The 24,796-nt window shown below is 45.6% G+C and overlaps 29 non-coding genes across 29 annotated transcripts; 12 read left to right on the top strand and 17 right to left on the bottom strand.

The window, feature by feature from the left end:
* Nucleotides 1-874: 874 nt before the first annotated feature.
* LOC141288345 (U5 spliceosomal RNA) lies at nucleotides 875-990 on the bottom strand. Its single transcript, XR_012339665.1, has one exon. It is a non-coding gene; the product is annotated as a U5 spliceosomal RNA (small nuclear RNA).
* Nucleotides 991-1,389: 399 nt separating this feature from the next.
* trnag-gcc (transfer RNA glycine (anticodon GCC)) lies at nucleotides 1,390-1,460 on the top strand. Its single transcript has one exon. It is a non-coding gene; the product is annotated as a tRNA-Gly (tRNA).
* A 744-nt stretch (nucleotides 1,461-2,204) lies between these two features.
* Nucleotides 2,205-2,276, bottom strand: trnag-ucc (transfer RNA glycine (anticodon UCC)). Its single transcript has one exon. It is a non-coding gene; the product is annotated as a tRNA-Gly (tRNA).
* Nucleotides 2,277-3,456: 1,180 nt separating this feature from the next.
* On the bottom strand, nucleotides 3,457-3,571 carry LOC141291467 (U5 spliceosomal RNA). Its single transcript, XR_012340337.1, has one exon. It is a non-coding gene; the product is annotated as a U5 spliceosomal RNA (small nuclear RNA).
* A 399-nt stretch (nucleotides 3,572-3,970) lies between these two features.
* On the top strand, nucleotides 3,971-4,041 carry trnag-gcc (transfer RNA glycine (anticodon GCC)). The gene has a single exon. It is a non-coding gene; the product is annotated as a tRNA-Gly (tRNA).
* Nucleotides 4,042-5,363: 1,322 nt separating this feature from the next.
* Nucleotides 5,364-5,479, bottom strand: LOC141288338 (U5 spliceosomal RNA). The gene has a single exon (XR_012339663.1). It is a non-coding gene; the product is annotated as a U5 spliceosomal RNA (small nuclear RNA).
* A 399-nt stretch (nucleotides 5,480-5,878) lies between these two features.
* trnag-gcc (transfer RNA glycine (anticodon GCC)) lies at nucleotides 5,879-5,949 on the top strand. Its single transcript has one exon. It is a non-coding gene; the product is annotated as a tRNA-Gly (tRNA).
* A 570-nt stretch (nucleotides 5,950-6,519) lies between these two features.
* Nucleotides 6,520-6,591, top strand: trnad-guc (transfer RNA aspartic acid (anticodon GUC)). The gene has a single exon. It is a non-coding gene; the product is annotated as a tRNA-Asp (tRNA).
* A 680-nt stretch (nucleotides 6,592-7,271) lies between these two features.
* Nucleotides 7,272-7,387, bottom strand: LOC141288331 (U5 spliceosomal RNA). The gene has a single exon (XR_012339662.1). It is a non-coding gene; the product is annotated as a U5 spliceosomal RNA (small nuclear RNA).
* Nucleotides 7,388-7,786: 399 nt separating this feature from the next.
* On the top strand, nucleotides 7,787-7,857 carry trnag-gcc (transfer RNA glycine (anticodon GCC)). Its single transcript has one exon. It is a non-coding gene; the product is annotated as a tRNA-Gly (tRNA).
* Nucleotides 7,858-8,426: 569 nt separating this feature from the next.
* On the top strand, nucleotides 8,427-8,498 carry trnad-guc (transfer RNA aspartic acid (anticodon GUC)). The gene has a single exon. It is a non-coding gene; the product is annotated as a tRNA-Asp (tRNA).
* A 103-nt stretch (nucleotides 8,499-8,601) lies between these two features.
* On the bottom strand, nucleotides 8,602-8,673 carry trnag-ucc (transfer RNA glycine (anticodon UCC)). Its single transcript has one exon. It is a non-coding gene; the product is annotated as a tRNA-Gly (tRNA).
* A 1,180-nt stretch (nucleotides 8,674-9,853) lies between these two features.
* LOC141291265 (U5 spliceosomal RNA) lies at nucleotides 9,854-9,968 on the bottom strand. Its single transcript, XR_012340308.1, has one exon. It is a non-coding gene; the product is annotated as a U5 spliceosomal RNA (small nuclear RNA).
* Nucleotides 9,969-11,008: 1,040 nt separating this feature from the next.
* On the top strand, nucleotides 11,009-11,080 carry trnad-guc (transfer RNA aspartic acid (anticodon GUC)). The gene has a single exon. It is a non-coding gene; the product is annotated as a tRNA-Asp (tRNA).
* A 103-nt stretch (nucleotides 11,081-11,183) lies between these two features.
* trnag-ucc (transfer RNA glycine (anticodon UCC)) lies at nucleotides 11,184-11,255 on the bottom strand. Its single transcript has one exon. It is a non-coding gene; the product is annotated as a tRNA-Gly (tRNA).
* A 1,180-nt stretch (nucleotides 11,256-12,435) lies between these two features.
* LOC141291258 (U5 spliceosomal RNA) lies at nucleotides 12,436-12,550 on the bottom strand. The gene has a single exon (XR_012340307.1). It is a non-coding gene; the product is annotated as a U5 spliceosomal RNA (small nuclear RNA).
* A 399-nt stretch (nucleotides 12,551-12,949) lies between these two features.
* On the top strand, nucleotides 12,950-13,020 carry trnag-gcc (transfer RNA glycine (anticodon GCC)). Its single transcript has one exon. It is a non-coding gene; the product is annotated as a tRNA-Gly (tRNA).
* A 745-nt stretch (nucleotides 13,021-13,765) lies between these two features.
* trnag-ucc (transfer RNA glycine (anticodon UCC)) lies at nucleotides 13,766-13,837 on the bottom strand. Its single transcript has one exon. It is a non-coding gene; the product is annotated as a tRNA-Gly (tRNA).
* A 1,180-nt stretch (nucleotides 13,838-15,017) lies between these two features.
* On the bottom strand, nucleotides 15,018-15,132 carry LOC141291254 (U5 spliceosomal RNA). The gene has a single exon (XR_012340304.1). It is a non-coding gene; the product is annotated as a U5 spliceosomal RNA (small nuclear RNA).
* A 1,792-nt stretch (nucleotides 15,133-16,924) lies between these two features.
* On the bottom strand, nucleotides 16,925-17,040 carry LOC141288324 (U5 spliceosomal RNA). Its single transcript, XR_012339661.1, has one exon. It is a non-coding gene; the product is annotated as a U5 spliceosomal RNA (small nuclear RNA).
* A 399-nt stretch (nucleotides 17,041-17,439) lies between these two features.
* On the top strand, nucleotides 17,440-17,510 carry trnag-gcc (transfer RNA glycine (anticodon GCC)). The gene has a single exon. It is a non-coding gene; the product is annotated as a tRNA-Gly (tRNA).
* A 570-nt stretch (nucleotides 17,511-18,080) lies between these two features.
* On the top strand, nucleotides 18,081-18,152 carry trnad-guc (transfer RNA aspartic acid (anticodon GUC)). The gene has a single exon. It is a non-coding gene; the product is annotated as a tRNA-Asp (tRNA).
* Nucleotides 18,153-18,255: 103 nt separating this feature from the next.
* trnag-ucc (transfer RNA glycine (anticodon UCC)) lies at nucleotides 18,256-18,327 on the bottom strand. The gene has a single exon. It is a non-coding gene; the product is annotated as a tRNA-Gly (tRNA).
* A 1,180-nt stretch (nucleotides 18,328-19,507) lies between these two features.
* On the bottom strand, nucleotides 19,508-19,622 carry LOC141291247 (U5 spliceosomal RNA). The gene has a single exon (XR_012340303.1). It is a non-coding gene; the product is annotated as a U5 spliceosomal RNA (small nuclear RNA).
* Nucleotides 19,623-21,414: 1,792 nt separating this feature from the next.
* LOC141288318 (U5 spliceosomal RNA) lies at nucleotides 21,415-21,530 on the bottom strand. The gene has a single exon (XR_012339660.1). It is a non-coding gene; the product is annotated as a U5 spliceosomal RNA (small nuclear RNA).
* Nucleotides 21,531-21,929: 399 nt separating this feature from the next.
* trnag-gcc (transfer RNA glycine (anticodon GCC)) lies at nucleotides 21,930-22,000 on the top strand. The gene has a single exon. It is a non-coding gene; the product is annotated as a tRNA-Gly (tRNA).
* Nucleotides 22,001-22,570: 570 nt separating this feature from the next.
* On the top strand, nucleotides 22,571-22,642 carry trnad-guc (transfer RNA aspartic acid (anticodon GUC)). The gene has a single exon. It is a non-coding gene; the product is annotated as a tRNA-Asp (tRNA).
* A 103-nt stretch (nucleotides 22,643-22,745) lies between these two features.
* On the bottom strand, nucleotides 22,746-22,817 carry trnag-ucc (transfer RNA glycine (anticodon UCC)). The gene has a single exon. It is a non-coding gene; the product is annotated as a tRNA-Gly (tRNA).
* Nucleotides 22,818-23,997: 1,180 nt separating this feature from the next.
* Nucleotides 23,998-24,112, bottom strand: LOC141291236 (U5 spliceosomal RNA). The gene has a single exon (XR_012340301.1). It is a non-coding gene; the product is annotated as a U5 spliceosomal RNA (small nuclear RNA).
* Between the last annotated feature and the right edge of the window lie 684 nt (nucleotides 24,113-24,796).

Genomic DNA, 24,796 nt, shown 5'->3' with positions numbered 1-24,796 from the left:
GTACATGAGTCACTGACAGGGCCAAAGTGGCTGAAGCCCAAGGTTTGGATCCCATCATGTCATGAGAGTGCTGTCTTTCCATGCTGGCTGAAAAAAAATGTGAAGTTGCGACACAGGAAGCGCAAAGGCTGCAAACACGGTCCACGAGAAAGCACGCTTTGCTCCAATGCACATTGGTGTGTGGTCAGATTTAGTCTGCTATTGAAACTGCTAGTGAGGTGACGTTTGACACCGAAGCTTCGAAGCTTGTATCAAAAAAACGAAACATCTCACAGTGAAGCACTGTACCGGAGCTTGATTCGTTTTGTCCATAACCACGTGACCTGTGACGTCCGAAGCTTCGTTTTCGCACACAACCACGTGACTGCTTCATATTCTGATTCAAATAACGCGAACCCCTTTTGCAAGTATCAAGTGTCATTCACTTTTTGTTAAGAATAAATCATAATACGAATAAATATGTACATGTGTAGTTTTGTGCATATTCATTTTGTAGTTATCCTTGCTTCACAAGCACTTCTAATTAACACTAATATTAGTCAAAATTATTCTTAATTTACTTTGAACATATATGCCTACATGAACCATGCTTATACTTGTATAATTTTATTAAAACGTTTATTTACAGATCAATTCGAGTAAAATTACTGTAAAATTTCTGACATAGCACAAATTGATGTGTTTAATGAAACTGTCCAAAATCGCTTTAAGATCTGGGACGCGAAAGCAGCTTTTCCCACCTTTGTCCACAAGATGTCATTAGTGTGCAACATGTTGAAAAGCTTCGAGTAACGAACCTTTTTACGATACAGTTGAGGGGAAAGCCTCGGTGCTTCGAAAAGCTTCATTTTCCCATCACTAGAAACTGCAGTGCAGCTCTGCTGTGAGCAGAGCACCCAAAAATACAGGTCACTCGGAAAGGTTCCCCTCCACGGAAATCTTTAGTAAAAGGCGAAAGATTTATGCGTCTATGAAGAGAAACTCGAGTTGTGTGCCCACGCGCTTGAGCATGTGCGCTCCCTGTGGTAAACCACTATACTCACAAAGGGTAATCTAGGGTGCCGATAAGATTTTCATCTCCCCCTCACTCCAAATGGGAGGAGTAAAAGTTAAAAAGTCTCTTCCATCATCCATTCTCGCCTGCCACACAGGAGGCCTGGCTCTGATTCCCGGGCAAATGCAGGAACAGAGTTCTTTTAAGTAAGGGGTGTGTGTTTGCATGTGTGTGGGATTCTTTAAAATGAGCCTTGAAGGCCAAGCCTGATTTGCTAGAAGGAGCTCCAAACTTTGCATATTGACCCAACCCCCCTTTCCCTGGATTTGACGTGTAACAGTTACGCACCATTACTAAATCCAGGGCAATGTGAAGGCCGAAGTTCTCCCAGCCGAGCATTGGTGGTTCAGTGGTAGAATTCTCGCCTGCCACGCGGGAGACCCGGGTCCGATTCCCGGCCAATGCAGGAACGGAGTCCTTTTAATTAAGTTGTGTGTGTGCTTGCATGTGTGTAAGGTTCTTTAAAATGAAGCCTGATTTACTTGAAGGAGCTCCAACCTTTGCATACCGACCAACCCCCGTTCCCTGCCGAATCTTTTCAGAAACTCATTAGTCCGTCTATATTCGTCAAATGCCTATAAAACTTGTTCACTTTATCTATAGGTTGACGAAGTTTAGCAGTGGGCAATATACTCGTAAATGCGGTGTTAATTCCAAACGTTCTCCCTGCTTTCCGAGCATTGGTGGTTCAGTGGTAGAATTCTAGCAGTGGGCGATATGATTCACGTAAATGCGATGTTACTGCCACATGATTTCCCATCCCTTTTTTTCATGTTCCCATTATGAAAAGTAAAAAAAATAGTAATAATAGTAAAGTGGTCCAAATGAGGACCCCCTGTAATGTGTAGCATTCAAGATATTGGGAGACTCAATAAGATCAAGGCAGGTTGATTTTTTTTTTTCATGGAGTAGTGGCTCCTTATGCTGATGTCGGTGAAGTCAAGTCGGCTGGGGGCGAGGAACAGTGGGTACAGCTCCTCGTTAGTATAGTGGACAGTGTCTCCGCCTGTCACGCGGAAGACCGGGGTTCGATTCCCCGACGGGGAGACCCAGCTCTTTGCTGCTGCTGAACGACTCATCCAAAAGATTTTGGTGCTGACAGAGGTCACAGAAGGAGTTCTGCTTCAACGTCAACCAGAGCCAAAACAAATGCGTTGGCCGGGAATCGAACCCGGGTCAACTGCTTGGAAGGCAGCTATGCTCACCACTATACCACCAACGCAAGGGCCCGACTCCAGCTTTTAGCCATCTGAAAAGAATGCTTGAAATGCACAAGTCACTGATAGGGCAAAAGGAGCTTAAGCCATCTTTGTTTGTATCCCGTCATGTACGAGAGAGTGCTGTCTTTCCATGCGGGCTAAAGAAATCTGGAGCTGCGACGCAGAAAGCGCAAAGTCCGCAAGTACAGAACGTGGTGAGGCGCGCTTCGTTCCACCGCCCATTGGCTGGTGGCCAGTTTTACTCTTGACACTCCAATACAGCTCTGTTGTGAGCAGAAAAGAATGCTGGAAGTACATGAGTCACTGACAGGGCCAAAGTGGCTGAAGCCCAAGGTTTGGATCCCATCATGTCATGAGAGTGCTGTCTTTCCATGCTGGCTGAAAAAAAATGTGAAGTTGCGACACAGGAAGCGCAAAGGCTGCAAACACGGTCCACGAGAAAGCACGCTTTGCTCCAATGCACATTGGTGTGTGGTCAGATTTAGTCTGCTATTGAAACTGCAGTGCAGCTCTGCTGTGAGCAGAGCACCCAAAAATACAGGTCACTCGGAAAGGTAGTGATGTAACGTTTGACACCGAAGCTTCGAAGCTTGTATCAAAAAAACGAAACATCTCACATTGAAGCACTGTACCGGAGCTTGATTCGTTTTGCCATAACCACATGACCTGTGACGTCCGATGCTTCGTTTTCACACACAACCACGTGACTGCTTCATATTCTGATTCAAATAACGCAAACTCCTTGCGCAGGTTTCAAGTGTCATTCGCTTTTTGTTAAGAATAAAATCATAATACGAATAAATATGTACATGTGTAGTTTTGTGCATGTCAATTTTGTAGTTATCCTTGCTTCACTAGCACTTCTAATTAATAATAATTATTAGTCAACTTAACAGTTAATTTACTTTGAACATAGATGCCTACATAAACCATGCTTATACTTTTAGAATTTTATAAAAAAGTTTATTTACAGATTAATTCAAGTAAAATGACATTTTTATTATTTTTTAATTTCTGACGGTTTTCGTTGCACTTGATGTATTTGATGAAACTGTCCAAAATCGCTTTGAGATCTGGGACGCAAAGGCAACTTTTTCCACCTTTGGCCACAAGATGTCATTAGTGTGCAACGTGTTGAAAAGCTTCGAGTAATGAACCTTTTTACAATACAGTTGAGGGGAAAGCTTTAGTGCTTCGAAAAGCTTCATTTTCCCATCACTACGGAAAGGTTCCCCTCCACGGAAATCTTTAGTAAAAGGCGAAACATTTATGCGTCTATGAAGAGAAAATCGAGTTGTGTGCCCACGCGCTTGAGCATGTGCGCTCCCTGTGGTAAACCACTATACTCACAAAGGGTAATCTAGGGTGGCGATAAGATTTTCATCTCCCCCTCACTCCAAATGGGAGGAGTAAAAGTTAAAAAGTCTCTTCCATCATCCATTCTCGCCTGCCACACAGGAGGCCTGGCTCTGATTCCCGGGCAAATGCAGGAACAGAGTTCTTTTAAGTAAGGGGTGTGTGTTTGCATGTGTGTGGGATTCTTTAAAATGAGCCTTGAAGGCCGAGCCTGATTTGCTAGAAGGAGCTCCAAACTTTGCATATTGACCCAACCCCCCTTTCCCTGGATTTGACGTGTAACAGTTACGCACCATTACTAAATCCAGGGCAATGTGAAGGCCGAAGTTCTCCCAGCCGAGCATTGGTGGTTCAGTGGTAGAATTCTCGCCTGCCACGCGGGAGACCCGGGTCCGATTCCCGGCCAATGCAGGAACGGAGTCCTTTTAATTAAGTTGTGTGTGTGCTTGCATGTGTGTAAGGTTCTTTAAAATGAAGCCTGATTTACTTGAAGGAGCTCCAACCTTTGCATACCGACCCACCCCCGTTCCCTGCCGAATCTTTTCAGAAACTCATTAGTCCGTCTATATTCGTCAAATGCCTATAAAACTTGTTCACTTTATCTATAGGTTGACGAAGTTTAGCAGTGGGCAATATACTCGTAAATGCGGTGTTAATTCCAAACGTTCTCCCTCCTTTCCGAGCATTGGTGGTTCAGTGGTAGAATTCTAGCAGTGGGCGATATGATCCACGTAAATGCGATGTTACTGCCACATGATTTCCCATCCTTTTTTTTCATGTTCCCATTATGAAAAGTAAAAAAAATAGTAATAATAGTAAAGTGGTCCAAATGAGGACCCCCTGTAATGTGTAGCATTCAAGATATTGGGAGACTCAATAAGATCAAGGCAGGTTGATTTGTTTTTTTTCATGGAGTAGTGGCTCCTTATGCTGATGTCGGTGAAGTCAAGGCGGCTGGGGGCGAAGAGCACTGGGTACGGCTCCTCGTTAGTATAGTGGACAGTATCTCCGCCTGTCACGCGGAAGACCGTTGTTCGATTCCCCGACGGGGAGACCCAGCTCTTTGCTGCTGCTGAACGACTCATCCAAAAGATTTTGGTGCTGACAGAGGTCACAGAAGGAGTTCTGCTTCAACGTCAGCCAGAGACAAAACAAATGCGTTGGTCGGTAATCGAACCCGGGTCAACTGCTTGGAAGGCAGCTATGCTCACCACTATACCACCAACGCAAGTGCCCGACTCCAGCTTTTAGCCATCTGAAAAGAATGCTTGAAATGCACAAGTCACTGATAGGGCAAAAGGAGCTGAAGCCATCTTTGTTTGTATCCCGTCATGTACGAGAGAGTGCTGTCTTTCCATGCGGGCTAAAGAAATCTGGAGCTGCGACGCAGAAAGCGCAAAGTCCGCAAGTACAGAACGTGGTGAGGCGCGCTTCGTTCCACCGCCCATTGGCTGGTGGCCAGTTTTACTCTTGACACTCCAATACAGCTCTGTTGTGAGCAGAAAAGAATGCTGGAAGTACATGAGTCACTGACAGGGCCAAAGTGGCTGAAGCCCAAGGTTTGGATCCCATCATGTCATGAGAGTGCTGTCTTTCCATGCTGGCTGAAAAAAAATGTGAAGTTGCGACACAGGAAGCGCAAAGGCTGCAAACTCGGTCCACGAGAAAGCACGCTTTGCTCCAATGCACATTGGTGTGTGGTCAGATTTAGTCTGCTATTGAAACTGCAGTGCAGCTCTGCTGTGAGCAGAGCACCCAAAAATACAGGTCACTCGGAAAGGTTCCCCTCCACGGAAATCTTTAGTAAAAGGCGAAAGATTTATGCGTCTATGAAGAGAAACTCGAGTTGTGTGCCCACGCGCTTGAGCATGTGCGCTCCCTGTGGTAAACCACTATACTCACAAAGGGTAATCTAGGGTGCCGATAAGATTTTCATCTCCCCCTCACTCCAAATGGGAGGAGTAAAAGTTAAAAAGTCTCTTCCATCATCCATTCTCGCCTGCCACACAGGAGGCCTGGCTCTGATTCCCGGGCAAATGCAGGAACAGAGTTCTTTTAAGTAAGGGGTGTGTGTTTGCATGTGTGTGGGATTCTTTAAAATGAGCCTTGAAGGCCAAGCCTGATTTGCTAGAAGGAGCTCCAAACTTTGCATATTGACCCAACCCCCCTTTCCCTGGATTTGACGTGTAACAGTTACGCACCATTACTAAATCCAGGGCAATGTGAAGGCCGAAGTTCTCCCAGCCGAGCATTGGTGGTTCAGTGGTAGAATTCTCGCCTGCCACGCGGGAGACCCGGGTCCGATTCCCGGCCAATGCAGGAACGGAGTCCTTTTAATTAAGTTGTGTGTGTGCTTGCATGTGTGTAAGGTTCTTTAAAATGAAGCCTGATTTACTTGAAGGAGCTCCAACCTTTGCATACCGACCAACCCCCGTTCCCTGCCGAATCTTTTGAGAAACTCATTAGTCCGTCTATATTCGTCAAATGCCTATAAAACTTGTTCACTTTATCTATAGGTTGACGAAGTTTAGCAGTGGGCAATATACTCGTAAATGCGGTGTTAATTCCAAACGTTCTCCCTCCTTTCCGAGCATTGGTGGTTCAGTGGTAGAATTCTAGCAGTGGGCGATATGATCCACGTAAATGCGATGTTACTGCCACATGATTTCCCATCCTTTTTTTTCATGTTCCCATTATGAAAAGTAAAAAAAATAGTAATAATAGTAAAGTGGTCCAAATGAGGACCCCCTGTAATGTGTAGCATTCAAGATATTGGGAGACTCAATAAGATCAAGGCAGGTTGATTTGTTTTTTTTCATGGAGTAGTGGCTCCTTATGCTGATGTCGGTGAAGTCAAGGCGGCTGGGGGCGAAGAACACTGGGTACGGCTCCTCGTTAGTATAGTGGACAGTATCTCCGCCTGTCACGCGGAAGACCGGGGTTCGATTCCCCGACGGGGAGACCCAGCTCTTTGCTGCTGCTGAACGACTCATCCAAAAGATTTTGGTGCTGACAGAGGTCACAGAAGGAGTTCTGCTTCAACGTCAGCCAGAGACAAAACAAATGCGTTGGTCGGTAATCGAACCCGGGTCAACTGCTTGGAAGGCAGCTATGCTCACCACTATACCACCAACGCAAGTGCCCGACTCCAGCTTTTAGCCATCTGAAAAGAATGCTTGAAATGCACAAGTCACTGATAGGGCAAAAGGAGCTGAAGCCATCTTTGTTTGTATCCCGTCATGTACGAGAGAGTGCTGTCTTTCCATGCGGGCTAAAGAAATCTGGAGCTGCGACGCAGAAAGCGCAAAGTCCGCAAGTACAGAACGTGGTGAGGCGCGCTTCGTTCCACCGCCCATTGGCTGGTGGCCAGTTTTACTCTTGACACTCCAATACAGCTCTGTTGTGAGCAGAAAAGAATGCTGGAAGTACATGAGTCACTGACAGGGCCAAAGTGGCTGAAGCCCAAGGTTTGGATCCCATCATGTCATGAGAGTGCTGTCTTTCCATGCTGGCTGAAAAAAAATGTGAAGTTGCGACACAGGAAGCGCAAAGGCTGCAAACACGGTCCACGAGAAAGCACGCTTTGCTCCAATGCACATTGGTGTGTGGTCAGATTTAGTCTGCTATTGAAACTGCAGTGCAGCTCTGCTGTGAGCAGAGCACCCAAAAATACAGGTCACTCGGAAAGGTTCCCCTCCACGGAAATCTTTAGTAAAAGGCGAAAGATTTATGCGTCTATGAAGAGAAACTCGAGTTGTGTGCCCACGCGCTTGAGCATGTGCGCTCCCTGTGGTAAACCACTATACTCACAAAGGGTAATCTAGGGTGCCGATAAGATTTTCATCTCCCCCTCACTCCAAATGGGAGGAGTAAAAGTTAAAAAGTCTCTTCCATCATCCATTCTCGCCTGCCACACAGGAGGCCTGGCTCTGATTCCCGGGCAAATGCAGGAACAGAGTTCTTTTAAGTAAGGGGTGTGTGTTTGCATGTGTGTGGGATTCTTTAAAATGAGCCTTGAAGGCCAAGCCTGATTTGCTAGAAGGAGCTCCAAACTTTGCATATTGACCCAACCCCCCTTTCCCTGGATTTGACGTGTAACAGTTACGCACCATTACTAAATCCAGGGCAATGTGAAGGCCGAAGTTCTCCCAGCCGAGCATTGGTGGTTCAGTGGTAGAATTCTCGCCTGCCACGCGGGAGACCCGGGTCCGATTCCCGGCCAATGCAGGAACGGAGTCCTTTTAATTAAGTTGTGTGTGTGCTTGCATGTGTGTAAGGTTCTTTAAAATGAAGCCTGATTTACTTGAAGGAGCTCCAACCTTTGCATACCGACCAACCCCCGTTCCCTGCCGAATCTTTTCAGAAACTCATTAGTCCGTCTATATTCGTCAAATGCCTATAAAACTTGTTCACTTTATCTATAGGTTGACGAAGTTTAGCAGTGGGCAATATACTCGTAAATGCGGTGTTAATTCCAAACGTTCTCCCTGCTTTCCGAGCATTGGTGGTTCAGTGGTAGAATTCTAGCACTGGGCGATATGATCCACGTAAATGTGATGTTACTGCCACATGATTTCCCATCCCTTTTTTTCATGTTCCCATTATGAAAAGTAAAAAAAATAGTAATAATAGTAAAGTGGTCCAAATGAGGACCCCCTGTAATGTGTAGCATTCAAGATATTGGGAGACTCAATAAGATCAAGGCAGGTTGATTTTTTTTTTTCATGGAGTAGTGGCTCCTTATGCTGATGTCAGTGAAGTCAAGTCGGCTGGGGGCGAGGAACAGTGGGTACAGCTCCTCGTTAGTATAGTGGACAGTATCTCCGCCTGTCACGCGGAAGACCGGGGTTCGATTCCCCGACGGGGAGACCCAGCTCTTTGCTGCTGCTGAACGACTCATCCAAAAGATTTTGGTGCTGACAGAGGTCACAGAAGGAGTTCTGCTTCAACGTCAACCAGAGCCAAAACAAATGCGTTGGCCGGGAATCGAACCCGGGTCAACTGCTTGGAAGGCAGCTATGCTCACCACTATACCACCAACGCAAGTGCCCGATTCCAGCTTTTAGCCATCTGAAAAGAATGCTTGAAATGCACAAGTCACTGATAGGGCAAAAGGAGCTTAAGCCATCTTTGTTTGTATCCCGTCATGTACGAGAGAGTGCTGTCTTTCCATGCGGGCTAAAGAAATCTGGAGCTGCGACGCAGAAAGCGCAAAGTCCGCAAGTACAGAACGTGGTGAGGCGCGCTTTGTTCCACCGCCCATTGGCTGGTGGCCAGTTTTACTCTTGACACTCCAATACAGCTCTGTTGTGAGCAGAAAAGAATGCTGGAAGTACATGAGTCACTGACAGGGCCAAAGTGGCTGAAGCCCAAGGTTTGGATCCCATCATGTCATGAGAGTGCTGTCTTTCCATGCTGGCTGAAAAAAAATGTGAAGTTGCGACACAGGAAGCGCAAAGGCTGCAAACACGGTCCACGAGAAAGCACGCTTTGCTCCAATGCACATTGGTGTGTGGTCAGATTTAGTCTGCTATTGAAACTGCAGTGCAGCTCTGCTGTGAGCAGAGCACCCAAAAATACAGGTCACTCGGAAAGGTAGTGATGTAACGTTTGACACCGAAGCTTCGAAGCTTGTATCAAAAAAACGAAACATCTCACAGTGAAGCACTGTACCGGAGCTTGATTCGTTTTGCCATAACCACATGACCTGTGACGTCCGATGCTTCGTTTTCACACACAACCACGTGACTGCTTCATATTCTGATTCAAATAACGCAAACTCCTTGCGCAGGTTTCAAGTGTCATTCGCTTTTTGTTAAGAATAAAATCATAATACGAATAAATATGTACATGTGTAGTTTTGTGCATGTCAATTTTGTAGTTATCCTTGCTTCACTAGCACTTCTAATTAATAATAATTATTAGTCAACTTAACAGTTAATTTACTTTGAACATAGATGCCTACATAAACCATGCTTATACTTTTAGAATTTTATAAAAAAGTTTATTTACAGATTAATTCAAGTAAAATGACATTTTTATTATTTTTTAATTTCTGACGGTTTTCGTTGCACTTGATGTATTTGATGAAACTGTCCAAAATCGCTTTGAGATCTGGGACGCAAAGGCAACTTTTTCCACCTTTGGCCACAAGATGTCATTAGTGCGCAACGTGTTGAAAAGCTTCGAGTAATGAACCTTTTTACAATACAGTTGAGGGGAAAGCTTTAGTGCTTCGAAAAGCTTCATTTTCCCATCACTACGGAAAGGTTCCCCTCCACGGAAATCTTTAGTAAAAGGCGAAAGATTTATGCGTCTATGAAGAGAAACTCGAGTTGTGTGCCCACGCGCTTGAGCATGTGCGCTCCCTGTGGTAAACCACTATACTCACAAAGGGTAATCTAGGGTGCCGATAAGATTTTCATCTCCCCCTCACTCCAAATGGGAGGAGTAAAAGTTAAAAAGTCTCTTCCATCATCCATTCTCGCCTGCCACACAGGAGGCCTGGCTCTGATTCCCGGGCAAATGCAGGAACAGAGTTCTTTTAAGTAAGGGGTGTGTGTTTGCATGTGTGTGGGATTCTTTAAAATGAGCCTTGAAGGCCGAGCCTGATTTGCTAGAAGGAGCTCCAAACTTTGCATATTGACCCAACCCCCCTTTCCCTGGATTTGACGTGTAACAGTTACGCACCATTACTAAATCCAGGGCAATGTGAAGGCCGAAGCTCTCCCAGCCGAGCATTGGTGGTTCAGTGGTAGAATTCTCGCCTGCCACGCGGGAGACACGGGTCCGATTCCCGGCCAATGCAGGAACGGAGTCCTTTTAATTAAGTTGTGTGTGTGCTTGCATGTGTGTAAGGTTCTTTAAAATGAAGCCTGATTTACTTGAAGGAGCTCCAACCTTTGCATACCGACCCACCCCCGTTCCCTGCCGAATCTTTTCAGAAACTCATTAGTCCGTCTATATTCGTCAAATGCCTATAAAACTTGTTCACTTTATCTATAGGTTGACGAAGTTTAGCAGTGGGCAATATACTCGTAAATGCGGTGTTAATTCCAAACGTTCTCCCTCCTTTCCGAGCATTGGTGGTTCAGTGGTAGAATTCTAGCAGTGGGCGATATGATCCACGTAAATGCGATGTTACTGCCACATGATTTCCCATCCTTTTTTTTCATGTTCCCATTATGAAAAGTAAAAAAAATAGTAATAATAGTAAAGTGGTCCAAATGAGGACCCCCTGTAATGTGTAGCATTCAAGATATTGGGAGACTCAATAAGATCAAGGCAGGTTGATTTGTTTTTTTTCATGGAGTAGTGGCTCCTTATGCTGATGTCGGTGAAGTCAAGGCGGCTGGGGGCGAAGAACACTGGGTACGGCTCCTCGTTAGTATAGTGGACAGTATCTCCGCCTGTCACGCGGAAGACCGGGGTTCGATTCCCCGACGGGGAGACCCAGCTCTTTGCTGCTGCTGAACGACTCATCCAAAAGATTTTGGTGCTGACAGAGGTCACAGAAGGAGTTCTGCTTCAACGTCAGCCAGAGCCAAAACAAATGCGTTGGCCGGGAATCGAACCCGGGTCAACTGCTTGGAAGGCAGCTATGCTCACCACTATACCACCAACGCAAGTGCCCGACTCCAGCTTTTAGCCATCTGAAAAGAATGCTTGAAATGCACAAGTCACTGATAGGGCAAAAGGAGCTGAAGCCATCTTTGTTTGTATCCCGTCATGTACGAGAGAGTGCTGTCTTTCCATGCGGGCTAAAGAAATCTGGAGCTGCGACGCAGAAAGCGCAAAGTCCGCAAGTACAGAACGTGGTGAGGCGCGCTTCGTTCCACCGCCCATTGGCTGGTGGCCAGTTTTACTCTTGACACTCCAATACAGCTCTGTTGTGAGCAGAAAAGAATGCTGGAAGTACATGAGTCACTGACAGGGCCAAAGTGGCTGAAGCCCAAGGTTTGGATCCCATCATGTCATGAGAGTGCTGTCTTTCCATGCTGGCTGAAAAAAAATGTGAAGTTGCGACACAGGAAGCGCAAAGGCTGCAAACACGGTCCACGAGAAAGCACGCTTTGCTCCAATGCACATTGGTGTGTGGTCAGATTTAGTCTGCTATTGAAACTGCAGTGCAGCTCTGCTGTGAGCAGAGCACCCAAAAATACAGGTCACTCGGAAAGGTAGTGATGTAACGTTTGACACCGAAGCTTCGAAGCTTGTATCAAAAAAACGAAACATCTCACAGTGAAGCACTGTACCGGAGCTTGATTCGTTTTGCCATAACCACATGACCTGTGACGTCCGATGCTTCGTTTTCACACACAACCACGTGACTGCTTCATATTCTGATTCAAATAACGCAAACTCCTTGCGCAGGTTTCAAGTGTCATTCGCTTTTTGTTAAGAATAAAATCATAATACGAATAAATATGTACATGTGTAGTTTTGTGCATGTCAATTTTGTAGTTATCCTTGCTTCACTAGCACTTCTAATTAATAATAATTATTAGTCAACTTAACAGTTAATTTACTTTGAACATAGATGCCTACATAAACCATGCTTATACTTTTAGAATTTTATAAAAAAGTTTATTTACAGATTAATTCAAGTAAAATGACATTTTTATTATTTTTTAATTTCTGACGGTTTTCGTTGCACTTGATGTATTTGATGAAACTGTCCAAAATCGCTTTGAGATCTGGGACGCAAAGGCAACTTTTTCCACCTTTGGCCACAAGATGTCATTAGTGCGCAACGTGTTGAAAAGCTTCGAGTAATGAACCTTTTTACAATACAGTTGAGGGGAAAGCTTTAGTGCTTCGAAAAGCTTCATTTTCCCATCACTACGGAAAGGTTCCCCTCCACGGAAATCTTTAGTAAAAGGCGAAAGATTTATGCGTCTATGAAGAGAAACTCGAGTTGTGTGCCCACGCGCTTGAGCATGTGCGCTCCCTGTGGTAAACCACTATACTCACAAAGGGTAATCTAGGGTGCCGATAAGATTTTCATCTCCCCCTCACTCCAAATGGGAGGAGTAAAAGTTAAAAAGTCTCTTCCATCATCCATTCTCGCCTGCCACACAGGAGGCCTGGCTCTGATTCCCGGGCAAATGCAGGAACAGAGTTCTTTTAAGTAAGGGGTGTGTGTTTGCATGTGTGTGGGATTCTTTAAAATGAGCCTTGAAGGCCGAGCCTGATTTGCTAGAAGGAGCTCCAAACTTTGCATATTGACCCAACCCCCCTTTCCCTGGATTTGACGTGTAACAGTTACGCACCATTACTAAATCCAGGGCAATGTGAAGGCCGAAGCTCTCCCAGCCGAGCATTGGTGGTTCAGTGGTAGAATTCTCGCCTGCCACGCGGGAGACCCGGGTCCGATTCCCGGCCAATGCAGGAACGGAGTCCTTTTAATTAAGTTGTGTGTGTGCTTGCATGTGTGTAAGGTTCTTTAAAATGAAGCCTGATTTACTTGAAGGAGCTCCAACCTTTGCATACCGACCCACCCCCGTTCCCTGCCGAATCTTTTCAGAAACTCATTAGTCCGTCTATATTCGTCAAATGCCTATAAAACTTGTTCACTTTATCTATAGGTTGACGAAGTTTAGCAGTGGGCAATATACTCGTAAATGCGGTGTTAATTCCAAACGTTCTCCCTCCTTTCCGAGCATTGGTGGTTCAGTGGTAGAATTCTAGCAGTGGGCGATATGATCCACGTAAATGCGATGTTACTGCCACATGATTTCCCATCCTTTTTTTTCATGTTCCCATTATGAAAAGTAAAAAAAATAGTAATAATAGTAAAGTGGTCCAAATGAGGACCCCCTGTAATGTGTAGCATTCAAGATATTGGGAGACTCAATAAGATCAAGGCAGGTTGATTTGTTTTTTTTCATGGAGTAGTGGCTCCTTATGCTGATGTCGGTGAAGTCAAGGCGGCTGGGGGCGAAGAACACTGGGTACGGCTCCTCGTTAGTATAGTGGACAGTATCTCCGCCTGTCACGCGGAAGACCGTTGTTCGATTCCCCGACGGGGAGACCCAGCTCTTTGCTGCTGCTGAACGACTCATCCAAAAGATTTTGGTGCTGACAGAGGTCACAGAAGGAGTTCTGCTTCAACGTCAGCCAGAGCCAAAACAAATGCGTTGGCCGGGAATCGAACCCGGGTCAACTGCTTGGAAGGCAGCTATGCTCACCACTATACCACCAACGCAAGTGCCCGACTCCAGCTTTTAGCCATCTGAAAAGAATGCTTGAAATGCACAAGTCACTGATAGGGCAAAAGGAGCTGAAGCCATCTTTGTTTGTATCCCGTCATGTACGAGAGAGTGCTGTCTTTCCATGCGGGCTAAAGAAATCTGGAGCTGCGACGCAGAAAGCGCAAAGTCCGCAAGTACAGAACGTGGTGAGGCGCGCTTCGTTCCACCGCCCATTGGCTGGTGGCCAGTTTTACTCTTGACACTCCAATACAGCTCTGTTGTGAGCAGAAAAGAATGCTGGAAGTACATGAGTCACTGACAGGGCCAAAGTGGCTGAAGCCCAAGGTTTGGATCCCATCATGTCATGAGAGTGCTGTCTTTCCATGCTGGCTGAAAAAAAATGTGAAGTTGCGACACAGGAAGCGCAAAGGCTGCAAACACGGTCCACGAGAAAGCACGCTTTGCTCCAATGCACATTGGTGTGTGGTCAGATTTAGTCTGCTATTGAAACTGCAGTGCAGCTCTGCTGTGAGCAGAGCACCCAAAAATACAGGTCACTCGGAAAGGTAGTGATGTAACGTTTGACACCGAAGCTTCGAAGCTTGTATCAAAAAAACGAAACATCTCACAGTGAAGCACTGTACCGGAGCTTGATTCGTTTTGCCATAACCACATGACCTGTGACGTCCGATGCTTCGTTTTCACACACAACCACGTGACTGCTTCATATTCTGATTCAAATAACGCAAACTCCTTGCGCAGGTTTCAAGTGTCATTCGCTTTTTGTTAAGAATAAAATCATAATACGAATAAATATGTACATGTGTAGTTTTGTGCATGTCAATTTTGTAGTTATCCTTGCTTCACTAGCACTTCTAATTAATAATAATTATTAGTCAACTTAACAGTTAATTTACTTTGAACATAGATGCCTACATAAACCATGCTTATACTTTTAGAATTTTATAAAAAAGTTTATTTACAGATTAATTCAAGTAAAATGACATTTTTATTATTTTTTAATTTCTGACGGTTTTCGTTGCACTTGATGTATTTGATGAAACTGTCCAAAATCGCTTTGAGATCTGGGACGCAAAGGCAACTTTTTCCACCTTTGGCCACAAGATGTCATTAGTGCGCAACGTGTTGAAAAGCTTCGAGTAATGAACCTTTTTACAATACAGTTGAGGGGAAAGCTTTAGTGCTTCGAAAAGCTTCATTTTCCCATCACTACGGAAAGGTTCCCCTCCACGGAAATCTTTAGTAAAAGGCGAAAGATTTATGCGTCTATGAAGAGAAACTCGAGTTGTGTGCCCACGCGCTTGAGCATGTGCGCTCCCTGTGGTAAACCACTATACTCACAAAGGGTAATCTAGGGTGCCGATAAGATTTTCATCTCCCCCTCACTCCAAATGGGAGGAGTAAAAGTTAAAAAGTCTCTTCCATCATCCATTCTCGCCTGCCACACAGGAGGCCTGGCTCTGATTCCCGGGCAAATGCAGGAACAGAGTTCTTTTAAGTAAGGGGTGTGTGTTTGCATGTGTGTGGGATTCTTTAAAATGAGCCTTGAAGGCCGAGCCTGATTTGCTAGAAGGAGCTCCAAACTTTGCATATTGACCCAACCCCCCTTTCCCTGGATTTGACGTGTAACAGTTACGCACCATTACTAAATCCAGGGCAATGTGAAGGCCGAAGCTCTCCCAGCCGAGCATTGGTGGTTCAGTGGTAGAATTCTCGCCTGCCACGCGGGAGACACGGGTCCGATTCCCGGCCAATGCAGGAACGGAGTCCTTTTAATTAAGTTGTGTGTGTGCTTGCATGTGTGTAAGGTTCTTTAAAATGAAGCCTGATTTACTTGAAGGAGCTCCAACCTTTGCATACCGACCCACCCCCGTTCCCTGCCGAATCTTTTCAGAAACTCATTAGTCCGTCTATATTCGTCAAATGCCTATAAAACTTGTTCACTTTATCTATAGGTTGACGAAGTTTAGCAGTGGGCAATATACTCGTAAATGCGGTGTTAATTCCAAACGTTCTCCCTCCTTTCCGAGCATTGGTGGTTCAGTGGTAGAATTCTAGCAGTGGGCGATATGATCCACATAAATGCGATGTTACTGCCACATGATTTCCCATCCTTTTTTTTCATGTTCCCATTATGAAAAGTAAAAAAAATAGTAATAATAGTAAAGTGGTCCAAATGAGGACCCCCTGTAATGTGTAGCATTCAAGATATTGGGAGACTCAATAAGATCAAGGCAGGTTGATTTGTTTTTTTTCATGGAGTAGTGGCTCCTTATGCTGATGTCGGTGAAGTCAAGGCGGCTGGGGGCGAAGAACACTGGGTACGGCTCCTCGTTAGTATAGTGGACAGTATCTCCGCCTGTCACGCGGAAGACCGTTGTTCGATTCCCCGACGGGGAGACCCAGCTCTTTGCTGCTGCTGAACGACTCATCCAAAAGATTTTGGTGCTGACAGAGGTCACAGAAGGAGTTCTGCTTCAACGTCAGCCAGAGACAAAACAAATGCGTTGGTCGGTAATCGAACCCGGGTCAACTGCTTGGAAGGCAGCTATGCTCACCACTATACCACCAACGCAAGTGCCCGACTCCAGCTTTTAGCCATCTGAAAAGAATGCTTGAAATGCACAAGTCACTGATAGGGCAAAAGGAGCTGAAGCCATCTTTGTTTGTATCCCGTCATGTACGAGAGAGTGCTGTCTTTCCATGCGGGCTAAAGAAATCTGGAGCTGCGACGCAGAAAGCGCAAAGTCCGCAAGTACAGAACGTGGTGAGGCGCGCTTCGTTCCACCGCCCATTGGCTGGTGGCCAGTTTTACTCTTGACACTCCAATACAGCTCTGTTGTGAGCAGAAAAGAATGCTGGAAGTACATGAGTCACTGACAGGGCCAAAGTGGCTGAAGCCCAAGGTTTGGATCCCATCATGTCATGAGAGTGCTGTCTTTCCATGCTGGCTGAAAAAAAATGTGAAGTTGCGACACAGGAAGCGCAAAGGCTGCAAACACGGTCCACGAGAAAGCACGCTTTGCTCCAATGCACATTGGTGTGTGGTCAGATTTAGTCTGCTATTGAAACTGCAGTGCAGCTCTGCTGTGAGCAGAGCACCCAAAAATACAGGTCACTCGGAAAGGTTCCCCTCCACGGAAATCTTTAGTAAAAGGCGAAAGATTTATGCGTCTATGAAGAGAAACTCGAGTTGTGTGCCCACGCGCTTGAGCATGTGCGCTCCCTGTGGTAAACCGCTATACTCACAAAGGGTAATCTAGGGTGCCGATAAGATTTTCATCTCCCCCTCACTCCAAATGGGAGGAGTAAAAGTTAAAAAGTCTCTTCCATCATCCATTCTCGCCTGCCACACAGGAGGCCTGGCTCTGATTCCCGGGCAAATGCAGGAACAGAGTTCTTTTAAGTAAGGGGTGTGTGTTTGCATGTGTGTGGGATTCTTTAAAATGAGCCTTGAAGGCCAAGCCTGATTTGCTAGAAGGAGCTCCAAACTTTGCATATTGACCCAACCCCCCTTTCCCTGGATTTGACGTGTAACAGTTACGCACCATTACTAAATCCAGGGCAATGTGAAGGCCGAAGTTCTCCCAGCCGAGCATTGGTGGTTCAGTGGTAGAATTCTCGCCTGCCACGCGGGAGACCCGGGTCCGATTCCCGGCCAATGCAGGAACGGAGTCCTTTTAATTAAGTTGTGTGTGTGCTTGCATGTGTGTAAGGTTCTTTAAAATGAAGCCTGATTTACTTGAAGGAGCTCCAACCTTTGCATACCGACCAACCCCCGTTCCCTGCCGAATCTTTTCAGAAACTCATTAGTCCGTCTATATTCGTCAAATGCCTATAAAACTTGTTCACTTTATCTATAGGTTGACGAAGTTTAGCAGTGGGCAATATACTCGTAAATGCGGTGTTAATTCCAAACGTTCTCCCTCCTTTCCGAGCATTGGTGGTTCAGTGGTAGAATTCTAGCACTGGGCGATATGATCCACGTAAATGCGATGTTACTGCCACATGATTTCCCATCCCTTTTTTTCATGTTCCCATTATGAAAAGTAAAAAAAATAGTAATAATAGTAAAGTGGTCCAAATGAGGACCCCCTGTAATGTGTAGCATTCAAGATATTGGGAGACTCAATAAGATCAAGGCAGGTTGATTTGTTTTTTTTCATGGAGTAGTGGCTCCTTATGCTGATGTCGGTGAAGTCAAGGCGGCTGGGGGCGAAGAACACTGGGTACGGCTCCTCGTTAGTATAGTGGACAGTATCTCCGCCTGTCACGCGGAAGACCGGGGTTCGATTCCCCGACGGGGAGACCCAGCTCTTTGCTGCTGCTGAACGACTCATCCAAAAGATTTTGGTGCTGACAGAGGTCACAGAAGGAGTTCTGCTTCAACGTCAGCCAGAGCCAAAACAAATGCGTTGGCCGGGAATCGAACCCGGGTCAACTGCTTGGAAGGCAGCTATGCTCACCACTATACCACCAACGCAAGTGCCCGACTCCAGCTTTTAGCCATCTGAAAAGAATGCTTGAAATGCACAAGTCACTGATAGGGCAAAAGGAGCTGAAGCCATCTTTGTTTGTATCCCGTCATGTACGAGAGAGTGCTGTCTTTCCATGCGGGCTAAAGAAATCTGGAGCTGCGACGCAGAAAGCGCAAAGTCCGCAAGTACAGAACGTGGTGAGGCGCGCTTCGTTCCACCGCCCATTGGCTGGTGGCCAGTTTTACTCTTGACACTCCAATACAGCTCTGTTGTGAGCAGAAAAGAATGCTGGAAGTACATGAGTCACTGACAGGGCCAAAGTGGCTGAAGCCCAAGGTTTGGATCCCATCATGTCATGAGAGTGCTGTCTTTCCATGCTGGCTGAAAAAAAATGTGAAGTTGCGACACAGGAAGCGCAAAGGCTGCAAACACGGTCCACGAGAAAGCACGCTTTGCTCCAATGCACATTGGTGTGTGGTCAGATTTAGTCTGCTATTGAAACTGCAGTGCAGCTCTGCTGTGAGCAGAGCACCCAAAAATACAGGTCACTCGGAAAGGTAGTGATGTAACGTTTGACACCGAAGCTTCGAAGCTTGTATCAAAAAAACGAAACATCTCACAGTGAAGCACTGTACCGGAGCTTGATTCGTTTTGCCATAACCACATGACCTGTGACGTCCGATGCTTCGTTTTCACACACAACCACGTGACTGCTTCATATTCTGATTCAAATAACGCAAACTCCTTGCGCAGGTTTCAAGTGTCATTCGCTTTTTGTTAAGAATAAAATCATAATACGAATAAATATGTACATGTGTAGTTTTGTGCATGTCAATTTTGTAGTTATCCTTGCTTCACTAGCACTTCTAATTAATAATAATTATTAGTCAACTTAACAGTTAATTTACTTTGAACATAGATGCCTACATAAACCATGCTTATACTTTTAGAATTTTATAAAAAAGTTTATTTACAGATTAATTCAAGTAAAATGACATTTTTATTATTTTTTAATTTCTGACGGTTTTCGTTGCACTTGATGTATTTGATGAAACTGTCCAAAATCGCTTTGAGATCTGGGACGCAAAGGCAACTTTTTCCACCTTTGGCCACAAGATGTCATTAGTGCGCAACGTGTTGAAAAGCTTCGAGTAATGAACCTTTTTACAATACAGTTGAGGGGAAAGCTTTAGTGCTTCGAAAAGCTTCATTTTCCCATCACTACGGAAAGGTTCCCCTCCACGGAAATCTTTAGTAAAAGGCGAAAGATTTATGCGTCTATGAAGAGAAACTCGAGTTGTGTGCCCACGCGCTTGAGCATGTGCGCTCCCTGTGGTAAACCACTATACTCACAAAGGGTAATCTAGGGTGCCGATAAGATTTTCATCTCCCCCTCACTCCAAATGGGAGGAGTAAAAGTTAAAAAGTCTCTTCCATCATCCATTCTCGCCTGCCACACAGGAGGCCTGGCTCTGATTCCCGGGCAAATGCAGGAACAGAGTTCTTTTAAGTAAGGGGTGTGTGTTTGCATGTGTGTGGGATTCTTTAAAATGAGCCTTGAAGGCCGAGCCTGATTTGCTAGAAGGAGCTCCAAACTTTGCATATTGACCCAACCCCCCTTTCCCTGGATTTGACGTGTAACAGTTACGCACCATTACTAAATCCAGGGCAATGTGAAGGCCGAAGCTCTCCCAGCCGAGCATTGGTGGTTCAGTGGTAGAATTCTCGCCTGCCACGCGGGAGACACGGGTCCGATTCCCGGCCAATGCAGGAACGGAGTCCTTTTAATTAAGTTGTGTGTGTGCTTGCATGTGTGTAAGGTTCTTTAAAATGAAGCCTGATTTACTTGAAGGAGCTCCAACCTTTGCATACCGACCCACCCCCGTTCCCTGCCGAATCTTTTCAGAAACTCATTAGTCCGTCTATATTCGTCAAATGCCTATAAAACTTGTTCACTTTATCTATAGGTTGACGAAGTTTAGCAGTGGGCAATATACTCGTAAATGCGGTGTTAATTCCAAACGTTCTCCCTCCTTTCCGAGCATTGGTGGTTCAGTGGTAGAATTCTAGCAGTGGGCGATATGATCCACGTAAATGCGATGTTACTGCCACATGATTTCCCATCCTTTTTTTTCATGTTCCCATTATGAAAAGTAAAAAAAATAGTAATAATAGTAAAGTGGTCCAAATGAGGACCCCCTGTAATGTGTAGCATTCAAGATATTGGGAGACTCAATAAGATCAAGGCAGGTTGATTTGTTTTTTTTCATGGAGTAGTGGCTCCTTATGCTGATGTCGGTGAAGTCAAGGCGGCTGGGGGCGAAGAACACTGGGTACGGCTCCTCGTTAGTATAGTGGACAGTATCTCCGCCTGTCACGCGGAAGACCGTTGTTCGATTCCCCGACGGGGAGACCCAGCTCTTTGCTGCTGCTGAACGACTCATCCAAAAGATTTTGGTGCTGACAGAGGTCACAGAAGGAGTTCTGCTTCAACGTCAGCCAGAGACAAAACAAATGCGTTGGTCGGTAATCGAACCCGGGTCAACTGCTTGGAAGGCAGCTATGCTCACCACTATACCACCAACGCAAGTGCCCGACTCCAGCTTTTAGCCATCTGAAAAGAATGCTTGAAATGCACAAGTCACTGATAGGGCAAAAGGAGCTGAAGCCATCTTTGTTTGTATCCCGTCATGTACGAGAGAGTGCTGTCTTTCCATGCGGGCTAAAGAAATCTGGAGCTGCGACGCAGAAAGCGCAAAGTCCGCAAGTACAGAACGTGGTGAGGCGCGCTTCGTTCCACCGCCCATTGGCTGGTGGCCAGTTTTACTCTTGACACTCCAATACAGCTCTGTTGTGAGCAGAAAAGAATGCTGGAAGTACATGAGTCACTGACAGGGCCAAAGTGGCTGAAGCCCAAGGTTTGGATCCCATCATGTCATGAGAGTGCTGTCTTTCCATGCTGGCTGAAAAAAAATGTGAAGTTGCGACACAGGAAGCGCAAAGGCTGCAAACACGGTCCACGAGAAAGCACGCTTTGCTCCAATGCACATTGGTGTGTGGTCAGATTTAGTCTGCTATTGAAACTGCAGTGCAGCTCTGCTGTGAGCAGAGCACCCAAAAATACAGGTCACTCGGAAAGGTTCCCCTCCACGGAAATCTTTAGTAAAAGGCGAAAGATTTATGCGTCTATGAAGAGAAACTCGAGTTGTGTGCCCACGCGCTTGAGCATGTGCGCTCCCTGTGGTAAACCGCTATACTCACAAAGGGTAATCTAGGGTGCCGATAAGATTTTCATCTCCCCCTCACTCCAAATGGGAGGAGTAAAAGTTAAAAAGTCTCTTCCATCATCCATTCTCGCCTGCCACACAGGAGGCCTGGCTCTGATTCCCGGGCAAATGCAGGAACAGAGTTCTTTTAAGTAAGGGGTGTGTGTTTGCATGTGTGTGGGATTCTTTAAAATGAGCCTTGAAGGCCAAGCCTGATTTGCTAGAAGGAGCTCCAAACTTTGCATATTGACCCAACCCCCCTTTCCCTGGATTTGACGTGTAACAGTTACGCACCATTACTAAATCCAGGGCAATGTGAAGGCCGAAGTTCTCCCAGCCGAGCATTGGTGGTTCAGTGGTAGAATTCTCGCCTGCCACGCGGGAGACCCGGGTCCGATTCCCGGCCAATGCAGGAACGGAGTCCTTTTAATTAAGTTGTGTGTGTGCTTGCATGTGTGTAAGGTTCTTTAAAATGAAGCCTGATTTACTTGAAGGAGCTCCAACCTTTGCATACCGACCAACCCCCGTTCCCTGCCGAATCTTTTCAGAAACTCATTAGTCCGTCTATATTCGTCAAATGCCTATAAAACTTGTTCACTTTATCTATAGGTTGACGAAGTTTAGCAGTGGGCAATATACTCGTAAATGCGGTGTTAATTCCAAACGTTCTCCCTCCTTTCCGAGCATTGGTGGTTCAGTGGTAGAATTCTAGCACTGGGCGATATGATCCACGTAAATGCGATGTTACTGCCACATGATTTCCCATCCCTTTTTTTCATGTTCCCATTATGAAAAGTAAAAAAAATAGTAATAATAGTAAAGTGGTCCAAATGAGGACCCCCTGTAATGTGTAGCATTCAAGATATTGGGAGACTCAATAAGATCAAGGCAGGTTGATTTGTTTTTTTTCATGGAGTAGTGGCTCCTTATGCTGATGTCGGTGAAGTCAAGGCGGCTGGGGGCGAAGAACACTGGGTACGGCTCCTCGTTAGTATAGTGGACAGTATCTCCGCCTGTCACGCGGAAGACCGGGGTTCGATTCCCCGACGGGGAGACCCAGCTCTTTGCTGCTGCTGAACGACTCATCCAAAAGATTTTGGTGCTGACAGAGGTCACAGAAGGAGTTCTGCTTCAACGTCAGCCAGAGCCAAAACAAATGCGTTGGCCGGGAATCGAACCCGGGTCAACTGCTTGGAAGGCAGCTATGCTCACCACTATACCACCAACGCAAGTGCCCGACTCCAGCTTTTAGCCATCTGAAAAGAATGCTTGAAATGCACAAGTCACTGATAGGGCAAAAGGAGCTGAAGCCATCTTTGTTTGTATCCCGTCATGTACGAGAGAGTGCTGTCTTTCCATGCGGGCTAAAGAAATCTGGAGCTGCGACGCAGAAAGCGCAAAGTCCGCAAGTACAGAACGTGGTGAGGCGCGCTTCGTTCCACCGCCCATTGGCTGGTGGCCAGTTTTACTCTTGACACTCCAATACAGCTCTGTTGTGAGCAGAAAAGAATGCTGGAAGTACATGAGTCACTGACAGGGCCAAAGTGGCTGAAGCCCAAGGTTTGGATCCCATCATGTCATGAGAGTGCTGTCTTTCCATGCTGGCTGAAAAAAAATGTGAAGTTGCGACACAGGAAGCGCAAAGGCTGCAAACACGGTCCACGAGAAAGCACGCTTTGCTCCAATGCACATTGGTGTGTGGTCAGATTTAGTCTGCTATTGAAACTGCAGTGCAGCTCTGCTGTGAGCAGAGCACCCAAAAATACAGGTCACTCGGAAAGGTAGTGATGTAACGTTTGACACCGAAGCTTCGAAGCTTGTATCAAAAAAACGAAACATCTCACAGTGAAGCACTGTACCGGAGCTTGATTCGTTTTGCCATAACCACATGACCTGTGACGTCCGATGCTTCGTTTTCACACACAACCACGTGACTGCTTCATATTCTGATTCAAATAACGCAAACTCCTTGCGCAGGTTTCAAGTGTCATTCGCTTTTTGTTAAGAATAAAATCATAATACGAATAAATATGTACATGTGTAGTTTTGTGCATGTCAATTTTGTAGTTATCCTTGCTTCACTAGCACTTCTAATTAATAATAATTATTAGTCAACTTAACAGTTAATTTACTTTGAACATAGATGCCTACATAAACCATGCTTATACTTTTAGAATTTTATAAAAAAGTTTATTTACAGATTAATTCAAGTAAAATGACATTTTTATTATTTTTTAATTTCTGACGGTTTTCGTTGCACTTGATGTATTTGATGAAACTGTCCAAAATCGCTTTGAGATCTGGGACGCAAAGGCAACTTTTTCCACCTTTGGCCACAAGATGTCATTAGTGCGCAACGTGTTGAAAAGCTTCGAGTAATGAACCTTTTTACAATACAGTTGAGGGGAAAGCTTTAGTGCTTCGAAAAGCTTCATTTTCCCATCACTACGGAAAGGTTCCCCTCCACGGAAATCTTTAGTAAAAGGCGAAAGATTTATGCGTCTATGAAGAGAAACTCGAGTTGTGTGCCCACGCGCTTGAGCATGTGCGCTCCCTGTGGTAAACCACTATACTCACAAAGGGTAATCTAGGGTGCCGATAAGATTTTCATCTCCCCCTCACTCCAAATGGGAGGAGTAAAAGTTAAAAAGTCTCTTCCATCATCCATTCTCGCCTGCCACACAGGAGGCCTGGCTCTGATTCCCGGGCAAATGCAGGAACAGAGTTCTTTTAAGTAAGGGGTGTGTGTTTGCATGTGTGTGGGATTCTTTAAAATGAGCCTTGAAGGCCGAGCCTGATTTGCTAGAAGGAGCTCCAAACTTTGCATATTGACCCAACCCCCCTTTCCCTGGATTTGACGTGTAACAGTTACGCACCATTACTAAATCCAGGGCAATGTGAAGGCCGAAGCTCTCCCAGCCGAGCATTGGTGGTTCAGTGGTAGAATTCTCGCCTGCCACGCGGGAGACACGGGTCCGATTCCCGGCCAATGCAGGAACGGAGTCCTTTTAATTAAGTTGTGTGTGTGCTTGCATGTGTGTAAGGTTCTTTAAAATGAAGCCTGATTTACTTGAAGGAGCTCCAACCTTTGCATACCGACCCACCCCCGTTCCCTGCCGAATCTTTTCAGAAACTCATTAGTCCGTCTATATTCGTCAAATGCCTATAAAACTTGTTCACTTTATCTATAGGTTGACGAAGTTTAGCA

The sequence above is a fragment of the Garra rufa genome, chromosome 1 (genome assembly GCF_049309525.1).
Source record: "Garra rufa chromosome 1, GarRuf1.0, whole genome shotgun sequence".
NCBI classification, from domain to species: domain Eukaryota; kingdom Metazoa; phylum Chordata; class Actinopteri; order Cypriniformes; family Cyprinidae; genus Garra; species Garra rufa.
Note: the sequence above shows the minus strand (reverse complement) of the source record. Positions and strands in the feature narration are given on the sequence as shown.